The sequence below is a fragment of the Hyperolius riggenbachi genome, chromosome 6 (genome assembly GCF_040937935.1).
Source record: "Hyperolius riggenbachi isolate aHypRig1 chromosome 6, aHypRig1.pri, whole genome shotgun sequence".
NCBI classification, from domain to species: domain Eukaryota; kingdom Metazoa; phylum Chordata; class Amphibia; order Anura; family Hyperoliidae; genus Hyperolius; species Hyperolius riggenbachi.
In genome coordinates, this window is record NC_090651.1 from 107,878,622 (window position 1) to 107,901,368 (window position 22,747).

The window sequence follows — 22,747 nt, forward strand, 5'->3', positions numbered from 1 at the left end:
TCGCACAATTCTTATGTGCAGGATTCGTTAGATTCGGGATTCGAAAGGTTAGAGATATTCGAGAACCTTTTTAGATTCGGATCCGGATTCGGAATCGAAGAAATTGTGGATTCGTCCCATCCCTACTATTTACTGTACAAATTACATTGAGGAATGGGAAAATCCTTATTATCCTATAATCCTAGTTAAAAGCCACTGAAAATTCTAGGTTTAGTAGTATTGGTAATGGAGGAAGTGTACAGTTCCTGTACAGTTCCTGGCAGTGCGGTGACTGGCAGTCACCTGACTACATTTGCAGTATACAATGTCTGCATATGGAACATGGAACATCATGTTAAGACAAATGTCCAGAGAAAACAAAACCATGTACATATTTCTTGGAACCGTTAAATATACAGGTATGATCCAATTGCTCTCAAAGTAGACACAGCAAACATTTAGGACTAAATATGCATGACAAGGGAAATGCAGTGACAGTATATGTAGATCTATTCATTTACATGTTAAGTGCAAATCTAGCAATTATCTTAATCTATCAATTATTACTTAGAGGTCTATTTATTAAAATGTAAGTACATCGTAATAAAGTTCATATCCACACTAGGGGTGAGCAGGTGCAATTCCTGAATTAAATTTTGCTGTGAATTTCAAAAGTTTTTGATTACCTAAAATGTAACAAAATTGCTGCCAAAATTTGCCATTTTTTGTATTAGCATTGGAGTCTATCCGGCCAGTTTTTGTGGTTAATTTCAAAGCCCCCATGCATGTTATTGACACTTATAGTTCAATTTTAGTTTATACTTTTGTTTATAATTAATTTATCATTTTTATAGTTTCAATTTTAAAATTTAAAGGGGGAAATCGTAGTTAAAAAACAGTGCAATGTCATGTTTAAGCCGATTTTTTCATGTCATGTTATGTTGAAGTGGATGATTTGTTTATAGAAAGAGCTTGAATGACACACTTGTGAGAGCTGATATAAAAACAAAACCTTTTACATATGTTTAGCTTCCAAAAAATAGAGGCACATTTCCCTGCTTAGGGTGTCAAAACTGTTTGAATATTCTCGGGGGCACCATGTGACCCACCCCATGAGGGGGGATAAGATAAAAATTAAAGGTCATTTTTCCTGTGTGACTACTTATGTTATTTACTTTTTGACATGCCCCTGTGGGTTGGGTTACATGGGCCAGACCCTGAGGGGTGTTTGAACATGATTGAACGAGCATTGTAGTAACATCAGGCTCTATAAGAAAAATCAAGTGGATGCTGAAAAGATGGAAATAAACAGAAATAAAAAAATTGATTCTCCCATAGGTCACCATTTTTTGAATGCCATCATACAGCCAGCAACCTAAGATGATGTGTATTGGAAAGAGTATTAGCAAGTGAAGGAATGGATAATGAATCCTCCTTATTGAGAAGAGAAAGCTTCTGGATAGTGATGTTTGCGAAGTTCAAATTTTTGGCTCTTGAGCGTGAATTTGCCACAAATGTTTGCGAACCGGGTGAACCACCATAGACTTCAATAGGCAGGCTAATTCTAAAACCTAGAGGGACTGTTTCTGGCCACAAAAGTAATAGAAAGTTGTTTAAAGGGGCCTCACACCTGGACCATGGCATGCCGGAGGGGGATCCATGGGAAAAAATCTCACTAAAAATTACGTGACCCAGAGTCGTGTTTTAATTTCTAATGGGCAGAAATCACATTACATTCCTAAATTTGTGGAATAAAGTGCTTTAAAATGTCTGGCGTGTGTACACATCAATCAGGTAGTCTAAGGGTTAGGCTCGGTTCACACTGACATGCGAAACACCACATTTACCGTACTGCAAACAACCGCAAAGAGCTTTAGTGATCATTTCAGGTGACAAATTATTGTTTTTACTAGTTGACACCTCCAGGACATAAATGTTAGTCCTCTCAGCGGCAATCTTTGTGTAGCAGTGACGGTCACTGTGCTTGTGCACACGTTCGTGGGAGTGCAGGCGATTGGGCTTTTCCAGCCCTATGATTGGGTTGAGGTAGTTCAATGACGTTGTGGAGTGCCCATATCAGAGGAGGATGAGGATGTTGCGGCAAAGCTCCTAGCAGAAGTGGTTGAAGATGGAATGTGCTGCTGTGTAGGCCAGTCAACTACTTCTGTGGCAGTTTGTGAGTTCAAGGTAAATGGCCTCTGAACACTGGGCAATATGCTAGAGCACAGGAAATCACAGCAGTACGACCCCTACAATCCCTGTAGTGGGGCCTGCCCCTGCCTGTCATTAATTTTTTTTTTTTTTTTGCAGTATTACAATATAAAAAAAAAACTCTGCCAGGGAGGAACTGATTTTCATTTCACGCAGGTCAGGTGACAGGTTTATGCTACTTGCAACAATCACCTCAAAATATAGGCCCTACCTGTAAGACCTTATGCAAGGCAGTAGTGGATATTAGGTGCCAGTAGTAGTGGTGAAGGATTATTGGATTATCTAGTCAGTGCACTACTAGGACCAGCAGACCTGTCTCCAACAACATACTTGTACACAGGACATATAGAACAGCAACACAATAGCAAGAAAAATAATGTATCAGCCCTAAGAAGGACTATTAGTGTTCAGGATACTGTGGTAGCAGCAAGAATCTGCACTGAGGACACAGAACACAGGCCTAACTAATGCTTTCCCTACCTGCAGCACACTCACCCTGATTTTCCTAGCACAGAAGCCAAACACAGACAGCAAAATGGCTGCTGGGCTAGCTTTCTGATAGGTGGGGGGCGGTCTAGGGGGAGGGATAGCTGATTGGCTGCCATGTGTCTGCTGACTCTGGGTGAGGGGTCAATTTTTGGCTCCATTATAATATATAGGGTACAGGTCGAACACGCCATATGTTCGCGAACAGACGCGAGCAGCCCATATTTGCAGGGAACTGTCCACCGGTGAACAGTTTGGGCCATCTCTACTGCTGGATAGACAAGCTGAACACTCTTACCCCAGACGGTCTGAATGAGGACTTAAATTTACAATGTGTTCTATGACTGGTTATTGGCTATTTAAAATGTTACTCTTCCTTTAGGCTGTATTTACAGTGGGACATTGCGTTTTAATGTGACGTTAAAGTCGCAACGTGTCTGCGTTAAGAGTTACGACAACGCAGCGTTTTTTTTATGTGACTTTAACACTGTACTGTGAATGGCCCATAGGATTAGCATTGCAGTGCCGTAAGTTGCGTTATAAGACTTTATAACGTGTGACCATAACGTCCCACTGTGAATGCGACCTTGAGGTTGTGCCCAATCCTTAGTGGGGGTGTTTATGCAAAAAGTTTTTTAATTATGTCACTTCTGTGAATGTGTTAACATTTGACAAAGGCCTGTGTGCCGAAACGTTGTGCTTTCTGTGTCTGTGGTACTACTAATAAATTAAGCTAATATTGCAAAATCCAGGTGAAAACCCAGCTTTCTTTATTCTTTGCATCTGATTGTACACCCCTGTGGTATCCGGGTGTATGCTGGTTGACTCCCTGGTGCTATGACTGTCAGGGGTTTGAGCTCTGAGGTAATCCTTTTTACGTAGTTGGATTGTGGAGGAAGTAACCCAGCTTCCAGAAAAATGCTATAGTGTTATTCCATAATGGGTGGGCATTCACTTTAAATGGTATAGCGTGGACAAGCAGGTCAGTAACATTTGTGGCTATTGTAATGCATTACAACATAAAGTGTTAGTGTCCCTGCAACTAACTTTAACTTTCACTAGAAGTCCTCTTTAAAATTATTGTTTTTTTTTTTTTTCAGAATATGATTATTTATTGTATTTGTAAAGCTCCAACATATTACAGAGCACTGGACAATATATATATATATATACTTTGATACAGGGATGACAGATGTAAAAAGGTTATACAACAACAACATAGAACAAAGTTATATTGTGAGGATCCGCGTGGCTGCCTGCGCAGGCAGGCAGCCTTTTGACCACTGTTCAGGTCTGCATTCTGCAGGTCTCTGGAAGAAAGACCTTTTGTCAGTTGTGCAGCTTGCTGCTGAGGAATTTGCATATGTTTGTCATGCAGATTGCCTAGCCACATCCCTTGTGGGCTTGCTCTATAAAGAGCTATGTTTCCCACAGTAAGTTGCTGGTCATAAGAGTTAGATCCTGTGTAACACTCGCCTGGAGTGTCAGCCTTGCTCTTTGTTGAAGATTAGCCTAGAGTATCCCTGGAACTGCACTAGGCAGGTTTCCCTAGTGCAGTTAGGATTGCATATCTGTTTTGTTTGTCTGTTGCGATTGTCCTGTCCCAGCGGTGGTCGACAGGAAATCGTTCTGTGTGTCTGGGTGCTAACCGGAATAGAGGTTGTTACTGGTAGCCCCTTCTGATCTGTTTCCCTGGATCGCACCAGCCTCTTGCGCTAGTGCTGTGGATCCTTCTGTTCTGCTACTCTGTACTTGGATCGCACTAGCATCTTGCGCTAGTGCTGTGGATCCTTCTGTTCTGCTACTCTGTACTTGGATCGCACTAGCATCTTGCGCTAGCACTGTGGATCCTTCTGTTCTGTCTTCCTGGATCGCACTAGCCACTTGCGCTAGTGCTGTGGATCCTTCTGGTCTGCTACTCTCTTGCTGTACTTGGATCGCACCAGCCTCTTGCGCTAGTGCTGTGGATCCTTCTGTTCTGTCTGCCTGGATTGCACTCGCCTTGTGCTAGTGCTGTGGATTCTATCTCTCGTTTATTCCTGCTTTCGTGTATCTGTCTTGTCTGCTACGAACGCTTGCTGGAGGCTCGGTGAGGTAACCGTTAAGCAAGCGCTCGCGTCCTCTGTTTCATGTTTGTCTGTCGGTGGTTAGTTAGGCGTGTTTGTCTCTATTGTGCTTATCACGTGGAGACCGCACATAAACACGTGCACTGTTGCGAATGAGTGCGGTGTTCGCATTTAGCTAGCGTTTGTTATTTTCCGTATCTCCTCATTGTATGATTTGCTGTGCCTTTGCTACTCTTGTGCTCTGCCTTGCTGTAGCCTTGTGTCACCTCTGGCAATCGCCTCTCTCGCGATTGCGTTCCTGCTTCCTATCTGCTGTTGTGTATGCACCGTCGCGGGTTGGCGACTAGTTTGGTGCACACACATACAATCTGTCGCTTTGCTCTCTCTCCTTCAGGGCTATCTTGCCCTGCATTCCGTCCCTTCGTGCAATTCCTGTCTGGCATGTGTGGCAGGGCAGAGGAGCTGTTCCTCTGCACTCCACAGCTCCCCCTGTCGACAGGATTTTCCCTCTACAGGTGCATTGCACCTTTTGCTGGGTTTCCCGCAAATTATACGCTTGTGGAGGATTTCCGCAGTGTCAGTGCACGTCTTGTGCGCTGATCACGGAGAGAATCCCACAATCATTACATATATAAGGCAAACAGTACAAGATACATGATCATGCGATTATGGGCTGGTTAGGTAGGCCCAATAATACAAGTGCAGGCTGTCATAGGAAAGGAGCACACGATCCTGTAGATTACACTAGGGAAGGGAGAACCCTTCCAGAGGCTTACAATCTAAGGTAAGGCCATACAGTCAGTAACATGAAACACACAGTCCTACTATCCCTGCAATTGAGTGAGACATTGTCCAATTTGCCTGTGTGTTAAAGAGGATGATTTTAGACCTATAGTGGACACAGCCTTTATTTATTTATTGTTTTTTAGAAAACTAAGCATGCTATGAAAATAGACTATACGGGATTCACCCTATAATATGGTCAACTACAAATATATATTTTGTTAAGTAGCATAAATTGTTTACTGCCCCTACTCAGGTATTAGGTGTTTTGATATCTATCTATCTATCTATCTATCTATCTATCTATCTATCTATCTATCTATCTATCTATCTATGTACTGTATCTATCTATCTTTTTTTTTCTTTTATAAATAAATATATGGGAACTTTACATTTATAAATAAAACTGATCAGAAATCAATATACTTCCTTAAAGAGAACACGAGGTGGATTTGAAGAATGTTATCTGCATACAGAGGCTGGATCTGCCTATACAGCCCAGCCTCTGTTGCTATCCCAAACCCCCCTAAGGTCCCACTGCACTCTGCAATCCCTCATAAATCACAGCCATGCTGCTGACAAACAGCTTGTCAGAGCTGGCTGTGTTTATCTCTATAGTGTCAGTCTGCTGCTCTCCCCGCCTCCTGCAGAACTCCAGTCCCCGCCTGTATCCCTTCCCTCCCTGCTGATTGGAGGGAAGGGACGGGGGCAGGGACTGGAGCTATGCAGGAGGCGGGGGAGCAGCTGAGACTGACACTACAGATGTAAACACAGCCTCACAGCACGGCTGTGATTTATGAGGGATTGCAGAGTTCAGGGGGACCTTAGTGCGGTTTGGGATAGCAACAGAGGCTGGGCTGTATAGGCAGATCCAGCCTCTGTATGCAGATAACATTCTTTAAACACACCTCGGGTTCTCTTTAAAGAAAAATAACATCTGTGTCTGTCCTGAAAACCTTTTTACATCTTTAACAGGCCGAGGTTGTTTAGTTATCGGCGGCACTCAACATGGCAACTACCAGAAGAAGCCAAATAGGTTAAATTATGTATGTAAATGAAGACAACCACACTGAATTAATGTATTTGGAATATTCTGGGTTCAAATATTACTCTGGTGCTTCAGAAACTGTATACATAAATTTAAATTTACATTCAACTATGTATTTTCACAATAACGCCAGGGAACAAATCCAAGTGTATTTAAATCCAGACAGATTGAGATGTTGCTGACTGAGTCCAGCAATTTATTCCAGCCATCTGTAGCCGAGTAAACACAAGGTTTCTTACCAAATGTTTTATAGATTTTTGGGTGCAACAAAGTAATATTGTATGAGTTAATAAAAGACAGTAATCTCTTTATATGGTTTCTCAGTGAGCAATCAAAGGAAGCTTATCTTTGTATAATGACCATGGATTAACATAGTTTGTACTCCTGAATTCTAATTAATATTAGGTAAATCCATCTGAAAATTCTGGTTTCATTTTCAATTATGATTAGCATATTGAGTAGAATTGTAAAAAAAAAAAAACAACAAGAAAACAAACCCTAATATTAGAACCGTAAGCAGTTCTGCCAATTGGATCATGAGCAGAAGTGCAAAAATGAGTGCCTGGAATAGTGAAATTTGAATGGATCAATCATTTGTTATCATTTCCACTATGCAGCGCAGGAGCCATGTGTTAGCATGGCTCTGCATTGCACGTGTATCATATCAGAAAGACACAGGCACCAATAGGATAAAACAAGTTTGAATTAAAAATAGGGGAAGAGGTACTCACCTACCTATAGAAGATTCCACAAGATAGACATTTCAAAAATATTCTTTAATAATGTACTCCAATAGTTGTGACGCGTTTCGTGGGACACAGTCCACTTTCTCAGGCAGTGGAACAGAAGCAGCTGATCTGTTATCCAAGGGAGTGTGGTGCCTCAGACTGACCAGGTGTAATTAGTCTAATCAAAAATGGTTAGAAATTATGTTTGCCCCCTAGGTTTAGTGTTTAGCTTTCTCTGCTTAACTTATTAGCAGGCAAAGTGTTAGGCAGGGTCACACTCATTTGAAAATGTGAACGATTTGTGATTTTCCCAATTTGCAATTGCCACATTTCTAATGTATTTCACTGGCAACCCAATTTTTATGTGTGTGTGTGATTTTCTGTTATTTCTCTGTATTTTACATTTGAGTAACAGGTCTGCGTTATTTGTGTGCAATGTGCAATTTGCATTTAATGTAGATCAATGACAATGCATACAAATTGCTTAAAAAATTTAATTTTTTTGTGAAAAATATTTTAACGTTTATTAGGTACATTCCATGTAAATGAACTTCATTGGTATGTCCAGAAAATCTCAAAAGGAAATTTGTGCAAGCAAGGTTCCCATTGACTTAAAGAGGAACTGTAGGGAAAATAAAATAATGAATAAAAACGGTCATTGCTTACAATATTCATTTATAGATTGTTCAGTGTTAACCCATTGTAAAATCTTTCCCCTCTGTGATTTACACTTTGAAATGTATCACTGGTGGTTAGATCTCTACTTCTGCCAGATGATCTGTATGGAATGTTTGTTACTGAAAGTTCTATTGCTTGCTTGGCAGCAAACAGTCAAGACCTTGGTCATGACATCACACTGTGGGAAGGGTTTCAGCACAATATCAGCCATACAGAGCGCCCCAATGATCTATTTGGGTAAAGATAAAGATTTCTCGTGGGAAAGAGGGTTTCAGCTACTGATTCGAATGAAGTTTAATTCTTGGTAAAGTTCCTCTTTAAATATATAAAAGAAGTGTGACACAAAGTTCTTCCTGTTTTCTTCAGTATGCCGATTTGGTAATCAGTGATGATTCATGTTATTTGCCATGCATAACAATACTCATTGGAACATCAAGGCATGCCATCTACATCAAATCAATAATTAATGTGTACATACAGCAGTAGTTATTAAGTGGTTTAAACCGAATGTAAACAACATTATTATATTACATTATGTCATTGCAGAACTGAAAGCAGGTTATTTGCAAATAAGAATGTGTAAAAAAAATGATGAGGCAGGTGACATTTAATAAAGCACAGAAAGTTATGTAGAAAGTGGTCATGAAGTTTGAGTGACATCCATCAATAAAAAATGATTTATCTATGCAATATGGGAAGACAGTTGGCAAATTATGATAATATTATAACAGACAACGATCTATAGGGGAAATGAAATCTCTAATGATAGGGCAAGTATTAGTGTTATCTTTATGTAAACACTGCCTTAGTGACTTTGACTCAATTGATGAGATGATTTTAGTGTATGAGATTTGCATGAGAAAGAGTATAACTCTGAAGTCAATTTATGGACATAGTACAAAACAAGGTATAGTGAGCGTAGAAGATTTTGGAAGAGGAAAATGATTATATAGCTGTCCAATACCAATTTCAGTAGTGCCATCTGCACTCTAGCCAGAATGACTGAAGGAGGGGAGACCAGGAGGAGCCCCAGACACCACCGCTGGAACTGGGGGGAGGTAAGTAGCATCTACACCTAACTACACTTAACTACACTATACCTGGCTAACTATACTGAAGGCATCTACACCTAACTACACTATACCTGGCTAACTATACTGAAGGCCCCTCCACCTAACTACGCTATACCTGGCTACCTATACTGAAGGCCCCTATACCTAACTACACTATACCTGGCTAACTATACAGAAGGCACCTACACCTAACTACACTATACCTGGCTAACTATACAGAAGGCACCTACACCTAACTACACTATACCTGGCTAACTATACAGAAGGCACCTACACCTAACTACACTATACCTGGCTAACTAAACTGAAGGCCCCTACACCTAACTACACTATACCTGGTTAACTATACTGAATGCCCCTACACCTAGCTATCTGTACTGAAGGCACCTATACCTAACTATACTATACCTGGCTTCCTATACTGAGGGCCCCTACTAGTGTTGGGCGAACAGTGTTCGCCACTGTTCGGGTTCTGCAGAACATCACCCTGTTCGGGTGATGTTCGAGTTAGGCCGAACACCTGAGGGTGTTCGGCCAAACCGTTCGGCCACATGGCCGAACTAAGAGCGCATGGCCGAACGTTCCCCGAACGTTCGGCTAGCGCTGTGATTGGCCGAACGGGTCACGTGGCTCGGACCCGAACGCGCTCTGATTGGCCGAACTGTCACGTGGTTCGGGTAAATAAATACCCGAACCACGTCATATCTCCGCCATTTGTCTGTGGGTTTAGCTTTGGGTAGGCAGGCAGGGTAGTTCGCGCTCCAGCCACGCTAGCCAGGGTCCCCTCAGTCATTGTGTCGCTGCTGGGAATAGTAGTACACCGCTCGCTCAGCCACACTATATAGCATTCTGTTTACTGCCACTCTGTGTACCTCGCTCAGCCACACTATATAGCATTCTGTTTACTGTTCTGTGTCTGCTGGGAATAGTAGTACACCGCTCGCTCAGCCACACTATATAGCATTCTGTTTACTGCCACTCTGTGTCTGCTGGGAATAGTAGTACACTGCTCGCTCAGCCACACTATATAGCATTCTGTTTACTGCCACTCTGTGTACCTCGCTCAGCCACACTATATAGCATTCTGTTTACTGCCACTCTGTGTCTGCTGGGAATAGTAGTACAACGCTCGCTCAGCCACACTATATAGCATTGTGTTTACTGCCACTCTGTGTACCTCGCTCAGCCACACTATATAGCATTCTGTTTACTGCCACTCTGTGTCTGCTGGGAATAGTAGTACACCGCTCGCTCAGCCACACTATATAGCATTGTGTTTACTGCCACTCTGTGTACCTCGCTCAGCCACACTATATTGCATTCTGTTTACTGCCACTCTGTGTCTGCTGGGAATAGTAGTACACCGCTCGCTCAGCCACACTATATAGCATTCTGTTTACTGCCACTCTGTGTACCTCGCTCAGCCACAGTATATAGCATTGTGTTTACTGCCACTTTGTGTCTGCTGGAAATAGTAGTACACCGCTCGCTCAGCCACACTATATAGCATTGTGTTTACTGCCACTCTGTGTACCTCGCTCAGCCACACTATATAGCATTGTGTTTACTGCCACTCTGTGTCTGCTGGGAATAGTAGTACACCGCTCGCTCAGCCACACTATATAGCATTGTGTTTACTGCCACTTTGTGTACCTTGCTCAGCCATACTATATAGCATTGTGTTTACTGCCACTCTGTGTCTGCTGGGAACAGTAGTACACCGCTCACCCGCCACTGTATAGCATTGTGCTCTGTGTCGCTGCTGGGAATAGTGGTACACCGCTCACCCGCCACTGTATAGCATTGTGCTCTGTGTCGCTGCTGGGAATAGTGGTACACCGCTCACCCACCACTGTATAGCATTTCTGTACTGCCACTGTACTGCTGCCAGTCAGCGTGTACTTTAAGGATAAGTGAAATGAGGAAGAAATCCGGTGAAAGAGGGAGGGGCAAGGGAAGAGGTGTTTCCCCTGACGGTTCACGTACAGGCCACAGGGGAGCACCCAAGAAAACCCACTCAATACCGCCCATGTTGTCCAGGGCAACAACCCTCACAAATCCAAAGAACAGGACCAGATAATTACTTGGATGCCCTCTCAAGCGTCCAGCAGTGGGTTAAGCAGCACCAGCACATCACGCACGAGGTCCGAGTCCTCAGCCAGTTACAAGGAGCCAGTGGGCACAAAGCTGACACAACCGGCAGCGACACCACGCACACAACTGCCAGATAACCAGTCCGATGAATTACCTCAGGACACAATGGGGTATTCGCAGGAGCTATTCCCAGCCCAACAAACTTCCACCTTTCAAAGGTCAATGGAGGAACAGCCAGAAATGTTGTGCCCGGATTCACAACCATTAACTGTGGGAAATGCACCGCGCACTGAAATACAAGGCGAGTCCGAGGAGGACTCGGAAACCCAAATCCCAGAGCAAGTTGGGCAGGAGGGGTTGCAATTGCAGGAGGTCGGCCGACAAGATCTGGAAGATGACGTTGGAGTGAGCTGCGCAGAGATTATTCTGGGGAGCTCTACTCCACGGTGGCGGCCCCCCACAATGACATATGACGAGTTTCAGGAGATGGAAGAGGAGGGTATGGACAATGTGGACATAGACCCAGATTTTGTTTGTGAACGAGAACATCGCCGTCGTAGCAGCAGCACAGATGAGTCTGTTGAAGAACCCACTGCTGCACGAGTTCGCCTTGTGCCACAAGGTAGGCGGCGCGCAATTTCAGGCACCACAAGCGTGGAAGTTCAAGTGAGAGGCAAAAGAGGCGCAAACAGAAATCGCCAGCAAGGCAGGTGCTCCAAAGTCTGGGCTTTCTTTGAAGACTGCACTGAGGATGGTACTATGACGATTTGCAAGGTGTGCAAGACCCGCCTGAGCAGGGGGAAAAGTATTAACAACCTCTCCACCACCAGCATGAGCCGCCACATGCTATCCAAACATCCCACTCTGTGGGCAAACGCGGCAGGACAGAGTACCAGCAACACTGCCTCCCTTGGGGTCACCAGACTCACCACCAGACCCACCTCAGCAGCAGCAGTAGCCCAGCCATTGCGTGGTTCACAACATTCACAAACATCAGACGCTGACACTGTCACTTTCCGGAGTAGTGCTCTTGAGGTCTCCCAGTGTTCATCAAACACAACAACCAACAGCCCTTCAGTGTGCAGCCCTACGATTCAGTTGTCTGTCTCGGAGATGTTTGATCGCAAGAGGAAATTGCCAGCAAATGACCCCCGGGCCGTGGCAGTAACAGCCAGCATAGCCAAGCTTCTGGCCTGCGAAATGCTGCCATATCGAGTGGTGGAGACAAACAGCTTCAAGGGCATGATGTCAGTGGCCATCCCACGTTACGTGGTTCCCAGCCGCTACCACTTTGCGCGCTCTGCAGTGCCTGAGTTGCATGAGCACGTGGTCAGCAAAATAACCCGAAGCTTGAAGAATGCCGTTGCCTGCAAGGTTCACCTCACCACTGACACCTGGACGAGTGCGTTCGGCCAGGGTCGATACATCTCCCTTACCGCGCACTGGGTGAACCTTGTGGAGCCTGGCAGCGATTCTTTTACCTGCTATGGCGCGGGTGTTGCCCACGCCGCAAACAGCTGCACCGCCGTCTCTCCCACTGGATAACAACAGCAGCACCTACCTCTCTGACTCCTTCTCCTCCAACGCATCTCAAAGCTGTACCTCATCCGGAAACGCTAACCCAGCAGCAGTAGGATCGTGGAAGCAGTGCAGCACAGCTGTTGGCATGCGTCAGCAAGCGTTGCCGAAGCTGATCTGCCTTGGGGATAAGCAGCACACAGGGGAGGAAATTTGGAGGGGAATAAAGGAACAGATGGATTTGTGGCTGGCACCGCTGGACCTGAAACCGGGCATGGTTGTGTGTGATAATGGGAGTAATCTCATTCGCGCTTTAAGGTTGGCTAAGCTGACACACATCCCTTGCCTGGCGCACGTGATGAACCTAGTAGTTCAGCGGTTCCTGAGGACATACCCAGGCGTGGCCGATCTTGTGTTGAAGGTGCGTCGAGTGGCCAAACATTGCAGAAATTCCAGTACTGCTTCGGGGGCACTCGCCAAGATGCAGGAGCGCTTCAATCTCCCCCACCATCGCTTGCTGTGTGATGTCTCTACGCGCTGGAATTCTACGCTGCACATGCTAGCCCGCTTTTGCGAGCAGAAGAGTGCAGTGGTCCAGTACATGACGGCGCAGTACCGAGGCGCATCCGGACAGCTGCCAAGCTTCTGTGGATCCGATTGGGCCAACATGTTGGACCTCTGCCAAGTCCTCCAAAATTTTTAGCAATCCACGTTGCTTGTGAGCAGTGACAACTCTTCAGTCAGCATTACCATACCACTGCTGTGTTTACTGAAGAGGTCAATGTTGAAAATCAAGGAAACAGCTGTCATGATGCAACTGGGGGAATCTGAAGGAGAAAACGATCAGCGTGATGGTACCAACATCAGGCCATCCGCATCAGGAAACGCTGGCCCCAGCAGCTATGACGAAGAAGAGGAGGAGGAACAGCTGGAGTTGGAGCAGGAATTTCATGCCACCACTGACGAGGGCCAGAGCGGTGCACGTTGGACTTCCACAATTCAGCGCGAATGGTCAGCAGAAGCAGACCAGGAAGAAGGTGACGACTATGATGCATCACAACAACTATCACAACGCTCACAAGAGGATGATGAGGATTCTGGCAGGACTCTGGCACACATGGCTCAATTCATGGTAGACTGCATTGAACGCGACCCACGCATTGTGCGCATTCTGGACAACACCAATTACTGGGTTTATACCCTTCTGGATCCACGGTACAAACACAATGTTCCAAAACTGCTTGAAGAAAGAGTCAGACAGGTCAAAATGGAAGAATACCAGCAGGCCCTTGTGGAGACTTTAGAGAGGAGATTGACATCCTCCCCCTCCTCTAGCCAGTTGTACGCCGACAGACTGACTTCCGCAAACCCAGGACGACCAGGAGGGCAGCAAACAACACAAGCCGCAGCTAGTGCCCAAAAGGGAATGGTATCGGCAGTGTCCTTGGAGTGGGAAAATTTTATGACACCCATGCAGCAGCAGCCCACAGAACAGCAAGAGTGCAGATCCACCTCCAACACCGATCGCCTGGAGAAGATGGTCAAGGACTACATTTCAGATTGGGTAGCTGTGTTGAACAATCCATCTGCACCCTTCAACTATTGGGTATCAAAGCTAGACACCTGGCACGAACTGGCAATGTACGCAATAGAGGTGCTGGCTTGCCCGGCAGCCAGCGTTATGTCGAAACGCTGTTTCAGTGCTGCCGGAGGCATCGTCACAGATCGGCGTATCCGCCTCTCCACAGAAAATGCAGACCGTCTGACTCAAATTAAAATGAATCAATCCTGGATTGGAAACGACTACGCAACACTCCTGGACCCCAACCAAGTAACATGAACAATGACCATCTGTGATGGGTTAGCGTTTCCGGTCCCTGTTTATTGAACCTCTTATCTGTATTACATTTATGACTGCATGGCGGCAAAAAGCATTGCTATATCCGCACACTATTTGTCCTCATGCAAGGCCTGGGATGCTGTGTCTCGAAAAGCGTGGCCTTCTCCTCCTGCGCCTCCTCCTGTTCCATCACGTGTGCTGCTGCTGCTGCTGCTGCTGGGTTAGCGTTTCCGGTCCCTGTTTATTGAACCTCTCATCTTTATTACATTTATGACTGCATGGCAGCAAAAAGCATTGCTATATCCGCACGCTATTTATCCTCATGCAAGGCCTGGGATGCTGTGTCTCAAAAAGCGTGGCCTTCTCCTCCTGCGCCTCCTCCTGTTCCATCACGTGTGCTGCTGCTGCTGGGTTAGCGTTTCCGGTCCCTGTTTATTGAACCTCTCATCTTTATTACATTTATGACTGCATGGCGGCAAAAAGCATTGCTATATCCGCACGCTATTTGTCCTCATGCAAGGCCTGGGATGCTGTGTCTCAAAAAGCGTGGCCTTCTCCTCCTGCGCCTCCTCTTGTTCCATCACGTGTTCTGTTGCTTGTGCTGGGTTAGCATTACCGGTCCCTTTTCCTGGAACCTCTTCTCTGTATTACATTTATGACTGCATGGCGAGAAAAAGCATGTTACCTGTGCAAAGAAACATGACATTATCCACATTTAAAAGACAGTTTTTCCTTTGAAACTTTACAATCAATTTTCTCAAAAACTATAAGCTCTTTTTCAAAAAATTTTTTCCTCTTGTACCCACTCCCAAGGTGCACATACCCTGCAAATTTGGGGTATGTAGCATGTAAGGAAGCTTTACAAAGCACGAAAGTTCGGGTCCCCATTGACTTCCATTATGTTCGGAGTTCGGCGCGAACACCCGAACATCGTGGCGATGTTCGGCGAACGTTCGCGAACCCGAACATCTAGGTGTTCGCCCAACACTAGCCCCTACTACAACTAGCTATCTGTACTGAAGGCACCTATACGTAACTATACTATACCTGGCTACCTATACCGAAGGCCGATATACCTAGCTATCTATACTTCAGGCACCTATACCTATCTACCTATACTGAAGGCACCTATACCTAGCTGTGAGAAACCGTGGAAAAGCCGCCGCGTGCGCTCAGAGCAAGGCGGCTGATTCCGCGTCCAACGCGGCGGTTTGCACACGTAGGCCTACATCTGCCAGTATGGCTGAACGCGGAGAAACCGCCGCATGCCTCGATAGCGGTGCGGCGGGCTCCACGTCCAGCGCGGCGGGTGGTACGCAAGACATGTCTGGTGTGGCTGGGACTGATAGTCCACACAGGTTCAGAAGGAAGCGCGCGCGCGTTGAGAGGCAGAACTTTTATGACAGCCAGAAGGGAGTCAGCTGACCAAGCCGGTCAGCTGATGATTGTACCAGTTCCCATTGGTCCAGCACTTAGGGGAGGCGCTGGAGAACGCTGGGCTATATATACTGGGTGCTGGTCATTCACTGGTTGTCAACCGTTGCGATCACTACGTGGAAGCACTCAGACCTTATTGTCAGAATCTGTGTTATCATTCTGTTATACCTCAGACTAGTTCCAGGGTGTTGATGATCAATGACCTCACACCCAAGATTAGGGACTTGCATTACCACTCTGTTATACTTCAGACTAGTTCCAGGGTGTTGATGATCACGGAGCTCACACCCAAGATTAGGCATTGTTTATTATCTGTTATGACTTTCTGCTTTCCTGACCACTCTTCTGTTTACTGATTTGGTACTTCGCTATATCTGATACTCTGTTGGCAAACCCTGCTTGCCTTAGGATTACCAAATCAGCCTCCTGTCTTTGTACTTTGTATGTCCGTGTGTTGCCGACCTGGCTTGTCTGACCGTGAGATCTATCTCCCCAGTTAAGAGATAGTTCACAGATCAGTCAGTGACATCCTCCTATTGGTGTCACTCACGCTCTGGTCCTTCCCTCTCCCAGTCTGACTCCTCCCTGCGGAGAGAGTCTCAGGCTGCTGAAATGTACTTACTCTAGCAGTATTCCTTACTGCCTTGTACCTGTCCTCCTGGTATTGTTCTCAAAGTATTACTGTTGCACCAAACACTCATATCTCTCAGGTGTCCAGAGGTTAGTAATATATCTGATTATCGGTGATACTGCAGATCATCAATAATCGGGTATATATCTGTATTTTTGGTGATACTGCAGATCACCAATAATCAGATCCTCTCTGTGTTACACCGATCGTTACAGAACGGCAGACCCAAAAAATGCAAATGGACGCACTCACCAGCCATCTGGGCACACTTACCACTTCTGTGGAAAACATCAATATAGTGCTGGGCAGTCACCAGACGGTAATGGACGCTTTGTCTGGATCTTTACAAACCCTCCAGACGGCAGTGAAGGATGTGCGATCTCCTCTTAGCACAGACATACGTATGCCTGTACCTGAAACATTTTCTGGTCACAGATCTGACTTCCGAAATTTTAGAAGTAGAGTGTTATCATACTTTGCGTTAAGACCTAATTCTTCAGGAACTGTGGCCCAAAGGGTTACCTTTATTAAAACCTTGTTATCTGGCGATTCTCAGACCTGGGTGTATAGCCTTCCCACCAGTCACCAGGCCCTAACCTCTGTAGAGGAATTTTTTAAAGCTATGGCTATAATTTACGACGATCCAGGCATTGCCTCGACTTCTGAGCGGAAGCTCAAACCTTTACGTCAAGGCAAGAGTCCGGTTGAAGATTATGCTGCTGAATTTAGGAGATGGTCAGTATCAGCCAGGTGGGACACATTTGCCCTTTTAGATTGTTTTTTATCAGGGTTGTCAGACAAGGTCTCCGATCTTATGTTAAGTCAGCCGGAACCTAAGTCCATCGATGAAGCCATTTTAATGGCCATCAGGATAGATCGCCGGCTGCGATATCAGAGACAGACCCGGGGTAAAAACCATGTGAGAATGGTGTCCCACGCTGCTCCCCCAGTGACTCCACTTCCACCCGCTTCACCTCCACCGGAGCCAATGCAGATTGGTCGGTCAAAGTTGTCTCAAGTGGAGCAGAAATGCAGAATCTCAGAGCGTCTCTGTCTTTATTGTGCAGAGGGGCGTCATAGAGTACAGAATTGCCCTAAGAAGTCAGGAAACGCTACTGCCTAGGTGTAGTCGGGGGTAATACCCTAGGCATGCAATTTTTACCCCTAGATGATAAACGTTTGCTTCTTCCCTGTTCTATTTCATGGGAGGATAGGTCTGAAGTTACTGAAGCCTTCATTGACTCGGGCTCAGCGGCTAATTTTATGGATTTTGAATTTGCAAAAAAATTGGGTATTCCGGTCACCCCGGTAGAACCACAGATACAGGTTACTGCAGTAGATGATTCCCCTCTGCAGGGTAACAGTCCTCTGTCACAGACTCCAGAAGTGGGGGTCACTATCGGGGTGTTGCATAGGGAAAATTTGTTTTTTTTTTGTGTTACGTATGAGAACCTCCACGATCATTCTTGGCATGCCTTGGTTACAACTTCACTCACCTCAGATTAACTGGGCCACTGGTCAGCTAACGAGCTGGTCTTCCCAGTGTTTTCATCATTGTTTAGCGAAGGTAACCTTGGGTGAGACCAAGATTCATGTGGAAGGATTGTCAGATCAGTATTCTGAGTTTGCAGATGTGTTTTGTCCTAAATCGGCCGATAAACTTCCTCCACACCGCCCTTTGGATTGTCCTATTGATCTCCGGTCTGGTTGTATGCCCCCTAGAGGTCATCTCTACAATTTATCTGGGCCCGAAAAATTGGCCATGCAGGAATACATCCGTGAAAATTTAGCTAAAGGGTTCATTCGCCCTTCCCGGTCACCTGCTGGTGCAGGTTTCTTTTTTGTAAAGAAAAAAGACGGAGTCCTTCGGCCGTGCATTGATTATTGGGGCCTGAATAAAATCACAGTAAAAAATCGCTATCTATTGCCTTTGATAGACGATTTATTTACTCAGGTCACCAATGCTAAGATCTTCTCAAAATTGGATTTGCGGGGTGCATACAACCTGGTACGGATCAGAGAGGGCGATGAATGGAAGACGGCCTTTAACACACCCGATGGGCATTATGAGTACCTGGTGATGCCCTTCGGGTTGTGTAACGCCCCGGCCGTCTTTCAGGAACTCATTAATGAGGTGTTCAGAGAGGTTTTAGGCAAATTTGTCCTGGTATATTTGGATGATATACTAATCTTCTCAGCCAACCTCTCAGAGCATAGGGATCATGTCAGGTTTGTGTTGCACAAGCTAAGACAAAACATGTTATATGCCAAACTGGAGAAATGCATTTTTGAGGTAACATCTGTCACCTTTCTGGGGTACATAATTTCTACCTCGGGCCTTTCTATGGACCCTGCCAAGGTCTCTGCTGTTCTGGAGTGGCCTCAGCCCGTAGGTCTGAAGGCTCTCCAGAGATTCTTGGGGTTCGCTAATTACTATAGAAGGTTCATAAAGGGGTACTCCACAGTCATTGCACCCCTTACCAGTCTCACAAAGAAAGGGGCAGATACTAACCACTGGTCCTCCGAAGCTCTTGCTGCTTTCTCCACCCTGAAGGAATTGTTTTGTACTGCACCCATTTTAAGACACGTTGACATCTCCTATCCCTTTATTGTGGAGGTAGATGCCTCAGAGGTTGGAGTAGGGGCTGTGCTGTCTCAGCATTCTGGGTTGCAGGGAAGGCTACACCCGTGTGCCTATTTCTCTCGTAGATTTTCACCCACAGAAAAAAACTATGATATAGGCAACAGGGAGCTCCTAGCCATTAAATTGGCCTTTGAAGAATGGTGTCATTGGCTAGAGGGAGCAGAACATACGATTACAGTTTGCACTGATCACAAAAAATTGAAATACATTGAGGGGGCTAAGAGATTGAGTCCCCGACAGGCTCGGTGGTCACTCTTTTTCTCGAGATTCAGATTTATAATCACGTATACCCCGGGTAGTAAAAACATTAAAGCAGATGCTTTATCCAGATGTTTCGAGCCAGAGACAGCACAGCCCTCAGACCCAGAGACTATTCTCCCACAGAAAGTGGTGTTGGCAGCCACAGAGACCTGGAGGAACTGGACTGAAACTTTAAGTCCTTTCCAACAGGATGTCCCTGAGGGAAAGCCTGAAGTGGTCATGTTTGTACCGTTGCCATTCCTCCTCCAGATTTTGCAGATGTTCCACTCCCACAAAAATGCTGGACATCCTGGTGCCACCAGAACACAGGATCTTGTTGCTAGGTGTGCATGGTGGCCTTCATTGGCAACTGACTGCAAGGAGTATGTGAGAGAATGTGCAGTATGTGCAAGAAGTAAACCCTCCCGTCAGGCACCTGTGGGAACATTGCAGCCTTTACCCACCCCGAGTGAACCCTGGACCCATTTGTCCATGGATTTTGTGGGCGAACTCCCGAAGTATGAGGGCATGTCGGTCATTTGGGTGGTAGTCGACAGATTCAGTAAAAAGGCCCATTTCGTGCCCCTGAAAGGACTCCCCTCGGCCCAGGAGTTGGCCGATCTTTTCATCCTGCATATCTTCCGGCTACACGGTATTCCGGAAAATATAGTGTCAGATCGGGGAGTCCAATTTGTTTCTAAATTTTGGAGTGCATTCTGTCATCAGTTACGCATGGAACTTTCGTTTTCGTCGGGCTACCACCCACAGACCAATGGTCAGACCGAGAGAATTAATCAATCTCTGGAACAGTTTTTAAGGTGTTATGTGGCGGATGCACAGACTGATTGGGTCAAGTTCTTGCCGTTTGCAGAATTTGCACACAATAATTTGAAAAGCTCTTCTTCTGGATTCTCTCCATTTCAGGTGGTAACAGGAAGGTTGCCTAGGTTCTCCCCATTGCCAGTGGCCCCTACTCCATTTCCAGCTCTGGAGGCTTGGCAAAAGTCATTTAAAAACATTTGGGGAATGGTGGAAAAGAATCTAGAGAAGGCTTTTCAGAGTCAGAAAGGACAAGCTGACAAGAAACGTTCCATAGAGTGGAAGTTTCGGCCAGGAGACTTGGTCTGGGTGTCCACTCGTCATTTGGCCCTAAAACAGCCTTCACCCAAGCTAGGACCCAGATTCGTTGGTCCTTTCCCTGTAACCAGGAAAATCAACAATGTTACTTATGCCATTGATCTTCCTGCCAGTATGCGGGGTGTGAGATCATTCCATGTATCCCTGCTTAAGCCAGCAGTGCAGGTAGATTCCACTCCTCCTCCCCCTGTGATGGTGGATGACCAACCTGAGTATGAAGTGGAAAAAATTTTAGACTCATGTATTGTACAGAACTCAGTGCAGTATTTAGTTCACTGGAAGGGTTATGGCATTGAGGAAAGAACATGGGTACCTGAGTGCCGCATGCATGCGGATGAATTGAAGAGGGAGTTCCACGCCCTATATCCTGAGAAACCGGGTAGGAGCTGTCCGGAGTCCACTCCTCAGGGGGGGGTACTGTGAGAAAACGCGGAAAAGGCGGTTTTCACGCGTAGGCCTACATCTGCCAGTATGGCTGAACGCGGAGAAACCGCCGCATGCCTTGATAGCGCTGCGGCGGGCTCCGCGTCCAGCACGGCGGGTGGTATGCAAGACATGTCTGGTGTGGCTGGGACTGATAGTCCACACAGGTTCAGAAGGACGCGCGCGAGCGTTGAGAGGCAGAACTTTTATGACAGCCAGAAGGGAGTCAGTTGACGATTGTACCAGTTCCCATTGGTCCAGCACTTAGGGGAGGCGCTGGAGAGCGTTGGGCTATATATACTGGGTGCTGGTCATTCACTGGTTGTCTGATGTTGCGATCACTACGTGGAAGCACTCAGACCTTATTGTCAGAATCTGTGTTATCATTCTGTTATACCTCAGACTAGTTCCAGGGTGTTGATGATCAAGGACCTCACACCCAAGATTAGGGACTTGTGTTACCATTCTGTTATACTTCAGACTAGTTCCAGGGTGTTGATGATCACGGAGCTCACACCCAAGATTAGGCATTGTTTATTATCTGTTATGACTTTCTGCTTTCCTGACCACTCTTCTGTTCACTGATTTGGTACTTCGCTAAATCTGATACTCTGTTGCCAAACCCTGCTTGCCTTAGGATTACCAAATCAGCCTCCTGTCTTTGTACTTTGTATGTCCGTGTGTTGCCGACCTGGCTTGTCCGACCGTGAGAGCTATCTCCCCAGTTAAGAGATAGTTCACAGATCAGTCAGTGACATCCTCCTATTGGTGTCACTCACGCTCTGGTCCTTCCCTCTCCCAGTCTGACTCCACCCTGAGGAGAGAGTCTCAGGCTGCTGAAAGGTACTTACTCTAGCAGTATTCCTTACTAGTGTTGGGCGAACAGTGTTCGCCACTGTTCGGGTTCTGCAGAACATCACCCTGTTCGGGTGATGTTCGAGTTCGGCCGAACACCTGACGGTGCTCGGCCAAACCGTTCGGCCACATGGCCGAACTAAGAGCGCATGGCCGAACGTTCCCCGAACGTTCGGCTAGCGCTGTGATTGGCCGAACGGGTCACGTGGTTCGGGCCCGAACGCGCTCTGATTGGCCGAACGGTCACGTGGTTCGGGTAAATAAATACCCGAACCACGTCATATCTCCGCCATTTGTCTGTGGGTTTAGCTTTGGGTAGGCAGGCAGGGTAGTTCGCTCTCCAGCCACGCTAGCCAGGGTCCCCCCCAGTCATTGTGTGTCGCTGCTGGGAACAGTAGTACACCGCTCGCTCAGCCACACTATATATAGCATTGTTTACTGCCACTGTGTACCTCGCTCAGCCACGCTATATATATAGCATTGTGTTTTCTGACACTCTGTGTACACGGCTTAGCCTGACTAATATAGCATTGTGTGTACTGCCACTGTGCACCTCGCTCAGCCACGCTATATATAGCATTGTGTGTACTGCCACTGTGCACCTCGCTCAGCCACGCTATATATAGCATTGTGTGTACTGCCACTGTGCACCTCGCTCAGCCACGCTATATATATAGCATTGTGTTTTCTGACACTCTGTGTACACGGCTTAGCCTGACTAATATAGCATTGTGTGTACTGCCACTGTGCACCTCGCTCAGCCACGCTATATATAGCATTGTGTGTACTGCCACTGTGCACCTCGCTCAGCCACGCTATATATAGCATTGTGTGTACTGCCACTGTGCACCTCGCTCAGCCACGCTATATATATAG